The sequence below is a fragment of the Anoplolepis gracilipes genome, chromosome 3 (assembly GCF_047496725.1).
Source record: "Anoplolepis gracilipes chromosome 3, ASM4749672v1, whole genome shotgun sequence".
In the NCBI taxonomy this organism is placed as follows: Eukaryota; Metazoa; Arthropoda; class Insecta; order Hymenoptera; family Formicidae; genus Anoplolepis; species Anoplolepis gracilipes.
The window spans coordinates 2,534,142-2,547,524 of NC_132972.1; the positions used below are offsets into that span (position 1 = coordinate 2,534,142).

At 33.5% G+C, this 13,383-nt stretch overlaps 1 long non-coding RNA gene across 4 annotated transcripts in view; it reads right to left on the reverse strand.

The window, feature by feature from the left end:
• Positions 1 to 13,383, reverse strand: part of LOC140663345 (uncharacterized) — a 145,264-nt gene that overhangs the window by 23,966 nt on the left and 107,915 nt on the right. The window lies entirely within an intron of this gene.

Here is a 13,383-nt window from a genome sequence, read left to right on the forward strand (position 1 = left end):
CTAATCGCTCAAGAGTTATTAGAATAGCACACTTGCTAAGAAAAAAATTGAAAACTTGCTTTAAATTTCACCGATTTTTCGATTTTGTTCAATTTTTCAAAATTTGAGATTTCTGAAATTACATTTATTAAAAAAAAACTTTTTTCATTTTTGTTTGTTCGCAAAAGAGTATCTTTTAAAAACTGAGCTTTTTATCACAAACCTATACAGAGTTCTCTTCTAAAGATTCAAGTGTCTAATATAAAAAATCGATAAATTTTGACATTAACTTACATCTCACAAATCACTTTTCTTTTGACATATATATATATATATATATATATATATATATATATATATTACAGGGAATGTATTTTTAAATAATACACATTTAATTAAGCAGCGCTCTCTTTTCATTTGTCAGATACAAATTCGAAATATTGTAATTTTTATATCATGTACTTACATATATCATTTTTTCGTTATATTCTACTGTAAAGATAAACTGACTGATTATTTACTTCAATATCATATTATATGTGATTTATTGTTAAGTAAACGCGTTGATGAAAAAAGAGCGGAGTCTTTTCCCTACACCCCCCGCCCGCTAAAGAAATTTTGACCTAACTTAAACCTAATTTCAATTTAACATCAGACATAGATATAGCTATAGTTTTCTTAGATAGGGGTGTAGGAGAAGTTTCTCCCTTACTTACACGGTACAATAAAGTTGTTTTATAATAAAGTAAAACTATAAAATATATAACATTTTTCTCACAAAAAAGCTTAAAGTAAATGAATTCGATATATTTGCATACTTAAATTTCTAAGTGACTATTTAATAACACTTAATGATAAGTACTTAATAATGATGATAGCCTTTTGAAAATTAATGAGAATCATGTTTTCGAAAACATATGTCAAAGTTAAGGTCATTAAGATTGAATTTCTCTATCTAAAAATGTGATTTTTACTGTATTTCAAAATCGCGTATCTCAGGAACGAAAAGAGAGCGTCACATAATCAAAGCATGTATTACCTAGGAATGTACAATACTCTGTACAATATATGTCAAAGGGAAAATGATTCGCATGAGATGTAAATTACTTGCGTCGCAAGATTTAGCAAAAAAACTTATTTAATTTTTTATTTGAAAATTTTTCTCGAAATCTTTCTTCGGACAAACTTTGTGGAGACCTTCTTTGGAAAAAGTAGTAAATTTCGGGACAAGCTATAAGAATGAAGAAATTCTTTCCACCAATAGAGACATATTCAAATAACATTGTCGCCAGTTGCGAGCAGCGAGAGTGCAGTTTGCTTGTTCGCGTTTCTGGGCCGGACACCAGTTCGCGACGGCGGTGGCGGTGATGGTGGCGGTGGCGGTGGCGGCGATGTAACAATCCGGGGAGGCGAGCGGTTACGAAGGCGAACTTGTATAATTTTCGCGAGTGCCGTTGAGGAGTGATTCTGAAGTGACGCCGACCCTCGTCGTCGCACACTGCTGAACCGGTAGCAAGCCGTGCCGCCGTCGCGAAACTTTCAAGTGACCCTCGTCGTCCCTAGAGGCGAGCCAGCCGCTTGCCGACTCTGACATGAGGGACGCGTCCGGAGGTTTGAAATAAGTGGCGGACCGGTCTCTCGTTAATGGCATACGTAGCTCCAGAAACTTTTGTTTTCCGTCTACCCACATAACTTTATTCGATCTATAAATAAATGTTATCATATTTTACTTATACGCGTCTAAATTTATATATAGGGTAAACTAGGGTGTGATGACCGTATGGAAAAGATGGCCATAGATTGCAATTTTTTCAATAATCGCTATATAGTGCGCTTTTTTAGTCATTATCAAAGATAATCGATATTTACAGTAGTTTATGTGCATACATTCTTCGAAATAACGATATTGTGAATCTTATATCACATTTTTACTTTTGACTACCTACAAAGTTTTTCACGCGTCCACTAAAAAATGTTATAACGTCGAATAAATGACAGTTAAGCTATCGTAATCGACGTTAGACATATTGCAAAGATATGTAAATTATTATATGACCTATAAATTTTATTTTCGTTTTCACTAATTTTTTATAAATATTATGGCCATCTTTCCGTCCCTATGGTCATCTTTTCCTTAAAAATTGGGTAAGATGGCCAATACTTATGTTGTACTATTTTGATAATATAAAATTTCTATGAAATATTTTCCTTTTAATTTCGATAATATTACGTAATTTGAGCTTCGGTGAAGATAATATGCCAAACACTATTAAAAAATAACAGTATGTAAAATAAAAGTATGTTTTTTGGATTTTAAAAAACTATGGCCATCTTACTCGAGTTTACCCTAAGTAATTCTCTTTCGTTCAATACAAATTAAAGTGTTGAATTTGCAATGAAAAAGGTTGCAACTGATCTTTCAAAAGAAGGAAACTGAGGAGTGCGTTGTGTTTTAAATTATATTATCCGTGATCGAAAGAGCATTACTTTCTTTTATAAATTGAATTTTTTTAAATATTTCAATCTCTATCTCAATTTTATATATTTCTTAAAAAAATATATTTAAATTGAACATATATTGTGTATCATAAACATTCTTTTTTTTATTAATTACCAAGACATTAAAAATTACAATTACGAAAAAATTGTATTATTTTTATTAATGAAAAAGTTAGAAAAGAAAATAACATTTTCAATCTTGAGAAAAGGCTTTTTGTTGGCATATAATAATTTTTTTTTATACGGGATTAAAAAATAAAATAAAATATATATGTATTATTATATCATATGTAAAAATTATTGAGACAAGTCTGAAAATCGTTAGAAATATCCGAGTATTGCATTATTGCGTAAAATAAATCTTGCTAATATTATTTTACATTAATAGTGTCAGCGATGTTATATTTGAAGATATCTGTAAAAAATACCATATAAAAAATTTGTAAAAGTGTGTTGCAAAGGTTGAACGTGTATGTACATACACATACACATATACATATATACGACATATATGCTCATTTTTTGCCACGTCGTGGAGAACCGAGCGAGAGTAATTATCGAACGCTAACGGCATCGACGGTTTAACCGTCGCCCATAATAAACGGCGATCCGCTCTCTCAGCACTTCTTCCGACTTCTCCTTCTCCATCCAACGCCCTTTTTCTCTTCCTTTCTCGTTCACTCGTTCACCCTGATGCCATTTTTTTTTCTTTATTCTTGTTCTCATTCTACTGCATCTTATCTCTTTCTTCTTCTCATCGTTTCACCCATTACGTCGGTTTCTTTCTACATTGCCTTTCCTTCTCTCTCTCATTATACTCTCTCTCTCTCTCTCTTCCTCTCTCTATCTCTTCCTCTCTCTCTCTGTCTCTCTATCTCTCTCTCATTGTACCTCATTCACGTACCAACTCTCTCACACTCTTTGAACGTCTCCAATAGTACCTCCACCTTTGACAGCCGCAAGCGCAAGCACTCACGGAAGCAACTATCTTTCTTTCTCTTTCTCTCTCTCTCTCTCTCTCTCTGTCTCTCTTGCGCGCAGTTCCTTCCACCTCTCTTCGACCTTCCGCCTGCACACGAATTCCATCGAGCACCAGTTCTTCCATCCCCATTCTCTCGTTGCACAGACAGAGGTGGGTGGAAGCGAGGTGGTTAGAGGACTGAGAGAATCCAACCCGCCCTAACGAGCCGGCGTTCGGGTCGCGTTCGCTATCACCCACGCGAATCAATGACGTCACCGCACGAAACGCGAAACGTTAAGGAGGATTCACAATGGCCAAGCGAATTTTTTTGTCTGATCAAAGTTCTTGGAAAATATCAATTGTACTGTTCACTGAGAATTATTAAATTTAACTCCTCATTTTTTTCTGCACTATCCAATTTCTTTCTTTGTAAAAATAATTTGTGCATTGCGTGCACATAAAATGAGAAAAAAAATACATGTACATGTGAACTGTCATTTATGTAAATAAATTTGTGCGATTTGTTGAACAAAATAAGTAGTATGTAAATACTAAACAGTTAATGATACGAATTAATCGTGGGAAAAGACAAATTTCGACTATAAATAAATTACGCGGTTAATCGACTTTTTTTCGGCGTGATCGCTGAATGGATTTTCGACGGCGGCCGAGACCACCGGAAGTCGAATGCCACGAGCGTTTCCGATATCTCGTCATTTCCGGGCCGACTTGTAATTTTCGTTCTATAACGCCTCGCACGTGGCGGACCGACCGCGTTCGTTGGCGATCATCGATCAATTTTGCGGGGAAAGGAAAACACGAGATAAATTGAAAAATTGTCAGGTTCGGATCTCTCTAGAGTGGCAGGCCAAAAAAAAAGAGTAAAAAAAATTTTTTTAAACGCATGCACGCACGCATCGAGATTTTTCGTTCGATTAAACATACCTGTACGGCGTGATACACCGCTGAACATCGTTCGCTCTAAAATAACTACGATATTATTTAATCTGTCAAATATTGCAAGAGTAGATAGCGATTTTCTTCCCAACATGTATAGAAATAAAGAGAAAATCAAGTAAGAACTTTTGTGGAAGAGTCTATACGATTTGATGAATTTTTCGTGAATATTAAAATTATATAAAAATATTACCATTATAAAATCATTAAAATCGCGAATATTAAATGAAGTGGTACATTATGTGGTTCAGACCTAATAATATTTTGCTATATTTATATTTATTGACTGATTAAATGTATGAAAATTTATCTTATTAAAATAACTTTTTATAATAAAAAGAATTTTTGAGAGTCTATTATACCAGGCAAATTATTTCTCCGATTTCTTGAACGAGATTTAGAACTTTAACTAATTATACATATATGTAACTGATAAATAACAAAAAAAAAAAAAAAAAAAAAAAAATTTTAATATCAAAAGGTCTGTAAAATTCTTATTAGAAGAAAACGATCAACTTCAAACAATATATAAATTTATAAGCAGGAATCATTGTATTTGTAAATTATATTATTGTTATATACATATATACAAACTATTGTTGTATTTTTATATACTTCTAAGTTTTGAAAAAACCCTTAAAAATTTATTACCAGTATTTTTATATAAAGCTATTTGAAGTTAAAAATTCCTCTGTTATTTCAAAATCATTCAAATATACATACATCATTAATATTAAATATACATAATTAATATTAAAATCATGCTTTCAAAAACAATTGGAAGAAGGAAGAATCTTTTGCTTTTCGGCCGTACTTTCGGCCGTACTACCGTTGCGCTAAAGTGCTAGATACATCGAACTAGGGCTCGTCAAGAAATTGATCGTGATTGTCGAGTACACCTAGGCAGCAGTCTGCAAAGTTCAACCGGACGAGGGTTCGAAGGGAGGATAAGTGAACAGGGTGAGATCTCTGCTCGAAAGGTCCACGAGTATTGAGCTTCGTTGCTGTCATATGCAGTCGACGCCACGACTGTCTACTCTCTTTGCCGTCATCTTCCGTCTCCTTCCGCCGACTTGTTGTCTTTCTGACCTCCCTCTTTTCACGACCTCTCAATCAAAGACCATTGATGCACTCGCTAATGGCCAGAGTCGGACAATCTTGGATGATAGAAGAAAATTTCCTGAACTGTACAGGGAAAAGTAAATGGTGTCTCTGAACGTCGTAAACGAAATTATTCCTGCAGATCTTTCTTTTTCCTCTGCCGAATAATATAGCTCGTTGCAGCTACGTCTGTTACGAATGTGCATTCTTTTCATTTTCATACATATCATTTTAGTTTTCTTTTAGCTTTCTTTCAGGCAAAAAGGGGAACAATAAATTTTGCAGTGAATTGTAAATAACATAGAGTGAAGTTAGAAATATTATTTTGCAATAATAATTTTTTATTTAACATTTCTATATACAGGGTATATCATAAATCGCAATACAAGGTGAAAATAGTGATTCTTCAAGTAAATCGAATGTAAAATAAATTTTTTTTTTATACAAGACTTTGTGTTTTCAAGAAAATTGACTAACAATAAGAAGATCCGTCAAATACGTGTGCCTAATATAACAAAAATTTCTAACAAATCTCGCTACACACAACTGTTGTGAACAATTAAACAATTGTAAATAATCAATTTATGTTTCTTTAATTCACCATGCAATTTTTCTTTACATGACAAGCACATTTCCAGTAATTTAACGAAATAATGATATTATTAAAATTTATTGCATTACTTTGACCCATACCAAATCATGATATTATTATAAATATGAAATAGAATATGTAAAAAGATCCGACTTGTTAGTCAAATGTATACATATACTTGAAAAATTTTCTCGAAAACGCGAAACCTTGAAAAAATTTTATTCTACCTTTTCGACGTGTATTTATATGAAGAATCACCTCGATTTCGCTTGTACCATTTGATTTATGATACATTCGTATATATGTAGGAGCGTATTATTCGATATCACGTTCAAAAGTAGGAAAGAACAAATACACGGTTCGTTTTTAGTTAGAAACAAACTAAAAAAAAAAAGAAAGTCCAGAGAACGATCGATTGGATCATGCATATATATAGCGTAGCAATCGATCGGCCTCTCGACTTCCGTTTATACATGTATATGTACATACATACATATACCCCGTTGCCTGTTCATTATTTATTCGGTGAACTATGCATTCGTAATCTGCGGCCCATCTATCGGTTGTGCTTCTGCTCGATTCGTATTTTTGCGTGTCCGGACCGCTGCTTTTTTCCGTATTTTTTCCGGCAAAACGCGCGGCGCTCTCTTCGGGGCCGGAAATGAACGATGCGCTTTCGTGGCTTCGCCGGCACGCCGCGCCGCGCGCGTCCGTTTGACATAGGTCGATCGCATGTCCGCGTATAAAAAAAGAGCTGCCCTCTTTTTTTTTTTTCTAATGTAAACAAATGCGAGAGCAGTTATGTTTAAAAAAAGTATTCGCTTTTTACTATCTATAATTCGTGACAAAATTCAAAACAAAATTCTTCTCTGTAATTTTATGTATCGCAATATACATATACATGCATCTGATATGTATACGTATTTTGTACATATGCGTTTTTTTACATATTTTCTGTATTACACACAATACATAAAATATGTAAAAATTGTTAAGAATATATTTTATATAATAAAGAAAATATTTTCACTTGATTAAAACATACTTAACACGCATTCCTTTAACGAAAAGAAATTTAATTAAACGTCATAAAAGTTTCCACCCTCGTCCGGAAATTGACCAAGGATATTAGACAAAACGAGGACGCTATAAAATAAAAATGGAAATAAGAAACAAAAATACATTGAGTATTCTCCTCGAGATTAGTTTGCAGCGTGACGAGTCAAAGTCAGCTGAATCTCATCGAGCTATCTTGTCGCAGACAGTCGCGGTTCTTCGAGCAGCCAACTTGGAATGCACCGTCGCGCTCATTCGAGCAAGCGTATCTGTCGGCAGAGCTCTTATCGAGCCCCCCTTCTCCACCCCGATCTTCCCGCTCCCAACCACCGTAATCTTTTTCTCGCCCTCTCTCTCTCCACCTCTCCCCGTAACCGCGCACGGTTGTGTAAAGGGCGATCGCAACGGGCCGGAAAATAGGCTCATCTGAATGCGGCACGGCGGACTCGGCGCCGTAGCGCAACCCCGGTGGTGCGGGGAGTCGAGGAGGGAACGGAAAATGGAGATCGTCAAGAGGGAGGTTGCGCGAGAAAGGTTGCGGGGTAACGAGAACTCGGGGACGACGATGCGGCTGGAGATACGCTCCGCTTGATGGCGATGCCGCCTCCAGAGAGCTTCACACGGAAGTGAATCGCGTGAGGACGTGGAAAGCACTCTTCTACCGCTCTTTCTCCCTCCCTCTCTTTTTCTCCTTCTCTCTCTTTGCTACGTTGATGGCAAATGGTCAAGGGAGATCGGACGCGGTCGAGACTCGAGACTACCGAGGCATCGTCTTTTGCTCTTTCCACTACATTTGTCGTTACCTAACAACTCTCGTCAGTATGGAATATTTTTGAAAAAAATATATATTTAAAAAAAAAAACTCGAGATTAACACAAAAATCGAGAGGAAAAATTGAAAGATTAAAATACGCAATAAGTTTCAAAAAATTCGATTCTTTCTCTCTATACATTTATATAATATGTATAAAAATAATATGAAAAGAAAAATTTGATATATTCTTACTTTTTAAATATATTTATAAATTCCAATTTTTTTAATATTCTGGAATGTATGACTTATTTTTATATATATATATATATAATTCTTGTCATATCTAATTAATAAAACTTTGTAATTATTCTTTTACACTAATCATGATAATATATATATATATATATATATATATATATATATATATATAATAATTATGTGTAATAAAAATTATACTTTACACAAATACACAAAGATATACGCATATACATATGTATATATATATATATATATATATATATATATATATATATATATATATATATATTGTATATCTGTATGTATATCTGTATGTGTCAGATTTTGCTTTTTTTTCTCCATGAATTCAATATCTGCGCTAATATTTGCGCACAAGTATAATCGCCTCGCGCAAATCATCCTTCGTCGAAAGATCTCCGATTTTTGCAGTCATTCTCTTTCGCTTTTCACCCTTCCTTTCTCTCTCCCTCTCTCGCTCTCTCCTCCCCGCCCCGCCCCCCCCCCCCTCTCTCTCTCTCTCTCTCTCTCTCTTTTTCGCTCTCTCTCGCTATCCTCTTTCTCTCTCCCTTTCGCAGTTTAATATCGCGGACCGCTCTAAATCGAACGCGCACAAAAGCGTGATAACGAATCACGTCCGTTGCAGACGAGGGCAATGGCACCAGTAGCGGCGCCCCAGGGGCTCCTGGAAACGCGCAGCGCTCTCTCCCCCTCCGCTCTTGCCCTTTTTGCACCCCCTCCTCACCCTTCTCCCCCTCCTCTCTCGCCCCCTATTCCTCCCGCTCCCGTCAACGAACGTCATTCCCCTTTTTCGGCGAGGGGGGAAGGGGGCGGGTGGCGTCACGCAGCGGTAATGATAGCCGGGCGCATTATGTTTTACGTGGGAGTGGCAACAGCCGTGACCGAAATGCCCGTTGCCACTCGTTCGCTCGCTCTCTCGCTCGCTAACGATAATTGCATCCTACTTTTCCTGGCCGCGCGTTCCGCGTTTTGATAAACACACGCGTGTGCAGACATACATACACGCGCGCGCATGCACGCGAAACAATCGGGACGCGTTACATTCGCGAAACGTACGCAAGAATTAGATAGATCACGTGATTTCCGCGTGAGCGTTTGTATGAATATATTTTTGGAATTTATTAAAGTAATATTTTCGATTTTTTTTTTCTTAAATCTCGCAAATGTTATATTATAAATATAATAAGCAAATTGTTATATTGATGATGTTATTAATGTATTATACATGTATGTATAAAATACGAAACCTCACGATGTCTCTTGCAGTCATCATTTACTTCAATATCTTTGGATTATATACTTTTGGTTCGATTATATAATATAATTTAAACAATTATTATATCGAACCAAAAATATATATAATCAATTAATTGTAATTATGTGTATCACAAGTATAATTTCCAAAATAATGGTATTATTTTGATTATTTTGTTAGATTATCAAGCTGTATGTTTTTTGGTTCACTATATACAAAACACTATTGTACCAAAATTTTGATCATGCGAGTTGAATGATTTAGGAGTTTGATCATCGATAGCGTTTAAACTTTGATAAGTGACCCTCTTGGCTAGCGTTTGCGAACTGTTTGTAAAAATTAGCGCGCGCTTTCGGACTTCCTCGCTCTGTTATTCCCAAGGCGCCAACACTGACACCATAAATCATGAGATCCTTGATCCCAAAGTTGTGGGCGGGACAGAGAGTGTGCGTCGGAAGTAAGCCCGGAAAGATATCTACTTGTGCCATCGTTCATTTCCGGTTAACCTCCACTTATCTCGTCGCTTACCCCCTTGCGCGTTGACTTTTACTCCTGGGATTTTGATACGTCTGGGGTTACGACGCGCAAAATGTCTTACTTAGAGATATCTGCTACATTTTGGTTATATAACAGTTAGACACGAAGGTTTCATAGATCGTATGTTTTTAATCATATAATTAAATCCAGCGATTTTGAAAAATATCTCACGGATCACTTAGGTACCTCGTTTAATATATATTGTAAATGATACATTTTTAAATAAGATACATTTTAAATTATGTGGAGCTCTCTTTTTGTTTCTGAGATATGCGACTTCGACATTGTAAAAATAAAATTTTTAGAAAAGAGGATTTATACTTTCGATAACTTTAATGTTGACATACATTTTCAAGATCATGATTCTTGATAAATTTTATAAGGTTTTTATCATTATTAGCATTCATATCAAAAATTAAACTATTTATTATTCTATTTATGATACAACAAACATTCACGTAAAGATTTAAATATGCAAGTATGTCGGATTTATTTATTTCATACTTTCTTCAGTATGAAAAATTTCAAACTATATATATTTTATGATTTTATTGTATTGCAAAGTAAACGCATGAGCAGAAAAAAAGCTCTGTCCTCTCTGCATCCCTATTTCGAAACTTAACTTAATCTAAACCTATTTTTTATTTTAAATTAAAGTTAAGTTGCGTTAAACTAGAATTTCTTCGGGTAAGGAATGCAGAGGAAGGGACTTCTCCCAGCTCATGTGTTTATTTAAATATTTATTCACTAATTTTTTAATAAATACTTAATTAAAGTATTCAGATAAAATAAGAAAAATATAAAAAAAAACCAAAATTAAGAAGAAAGAAATTCTTAGCGACACAATAATCTTAAAGTGTATTAATGACAAGTAAACAAAAAAACATACAATGATATAACAAAAAGATGATACAAGCAAGTACAAAAATTGTGATATTTCAAAATCGCTTATCTCAGAAAGGAAAATAGAACGCTACACAATTCAAAGCGTATATTATATTTACAATTAACAATAAGAATGCTGTCTCTGTTTATAAACTCTCTGCAATATGTGTCAAAAGAAAAGTGATCTATGATAGAAGTATTTTATTTGCATTTATTAGTTATTAGAAGCAAATTATTTGCCGAATTTAAATAAAAGAAATAATAATTTACAATATTTGTTATTTATTCTCAAATTATTATTTACTCATATCTATATATATTTAATTACACTACAAAGGACGACACTATTAGGATCTGAATGATTTAACTCATGAATTGTTTACGATAAAAACATCTAGGGTATTCGTTCGTTGAAACTATGTTCGCAAAATTTTTCGATCGGAATTCCTTTTAGGAATTAATTACCAACATGGGTATTGTAAGCGGGTACCGCTTTACATTATTAAAATGACAGAAATTTTTTTTCTCCCCCGAATGTCTGAGAAACAACATTGTGATAAAGCGGAAAATGGAGGAGGGAGAAAAAATAGCGGACGGCGCAATCAATGTTTGCTTACGTGGACCGCGAAAGAATTTAATTATACTCGGGCGTATTTTCTCGTCGCTCTTACGACTATGCATAGAGTCAGGGGTCAGGGGAAGAGAACGACCAAACTGTGTTCGGAAGGGCGCGCGGGTGAATTACATTTTCGCGTTCCCCACGAGGATGACGGTACTCCCCCGCTGCTGTCGACGGCAGCAGAGAGCAAAAAAAAAAAGAGTGCGCGTGCGTTCGTGTCACCTGCGCGTCGCTCGCCCCGATTTTGCGAGGGGTAACAAGATCTATTTATCCAACGCAGGTCCAGAGGGGATGCGATGAGGATAATTGCGAATTCGCGTTCCCGAACGGTCGGCTGAGATTCGCGAACCGCGAAATCGGAAACGGTTATCGTTAACTCGTTCATTTGTAATGTAGCTACGTATCACGTGCTCTCTTAAATGTATGATTTATTTATGTATTATCGGGTTTAAATTATGTATAATAGCAGAATTAAAACGGAAATCTAAAATAAATGAAACATGAAAGAGGTATGTGGGAAAATTTTTTTAAATACAGAAAATAGAAAAGTTTTGGCATTTATAAGAAATTTCATTGTTAAACTTGAAAATTATTGTTAAATTAAATATATATATAATATATACTCTGATATATTAATTTGTGTATATTAAGTGGACTATATGTATAATGTTTTGAATATACATGTGACTTATGAAGATGCTATTCTTTTAAATAATTATTGTATCAAGGAAAAAGTTAAAAAATCCTTATATAATAATATGTATGTTATATACTTCAGAGAAAAATTACTCGCTGGTTTGGATACAATAAAATTAAAATAAAATTTTTAAAGCAGACAAAATGGTTTGTATATTTAATACTTTGCTGAAATTCAATTAGATCAATATTCTTCAATATTACTAAATTTGTATGTGGTGTATATACTTATGTGTGCATGCGCGCGTTTTGAAATTAAATGAAATTAAAATATTCGAAAATATTTGAAAATAAAAATAAAGTGTTCAAAGTAAAGAGAAAATTAAAAGTGTTCAGATTTTTTATAATATTAAAAAAAAACTAAGAAAGAATATTTATATTGTGAATCTATATATTTTAAATACCTTTTTAATTTTAAATAATCCGATAAATTATATCTAATAAAAAATTTTAACATTATTCATTTTCTTAGGTATAGGAGAATTGAACAAATTTTAACAATCTTAAAAAAGAAAAATCTTTCTTTTAAGTCATATTATATTGAAGGAATGATTGAGTAAATATTGAATTGTTCGGAAAATTTTCTAATCTTTTACTTCAGATAAAATATAAAAATGTAAACAATTAGAAAACTTATCAAACGATCCAATTGGTTTTATGGCAGATTATAAGTGTTTGTATAAAAATATAAATAATATTAATTTATATCAATGGAAGAATACGATATATTTAGAAAACTTTATAAAAAACAACATCTGTCTTAGGATTCCGAAAAGCACTTTAATAATAATTGCTTTGAAATTGATTAATAAGAACATTAAGGTTTACACGTAAACTTACTATTATATATTTAAAAACAATTAATTATCTTGTTATAATTATATAATTTTCTTAAAAAAACTTTAACTCATTCTTTCTTGAACATTAATTTAAATTCAATTCTCGAAACATGATTCGTCTTTTTGCTACACCATAATCATGTAATTCAAATTCATTAAAAATCATTAAACGAAAAAAATTGAATATCTTCCCTTACATATTTATAATTTTCTCATATTAATAAAAAAGTTTATATTAATACATATAATAAATAAAAATTATTTTAAACTGTTTTTAGATAAATATTATAATAATTTATAGTTTGAAACACGCTTATTCCTATATTTGCAATAATTTTAAAAGAAAATAAGGTTTATTTATCTCGACATCGCTATAAA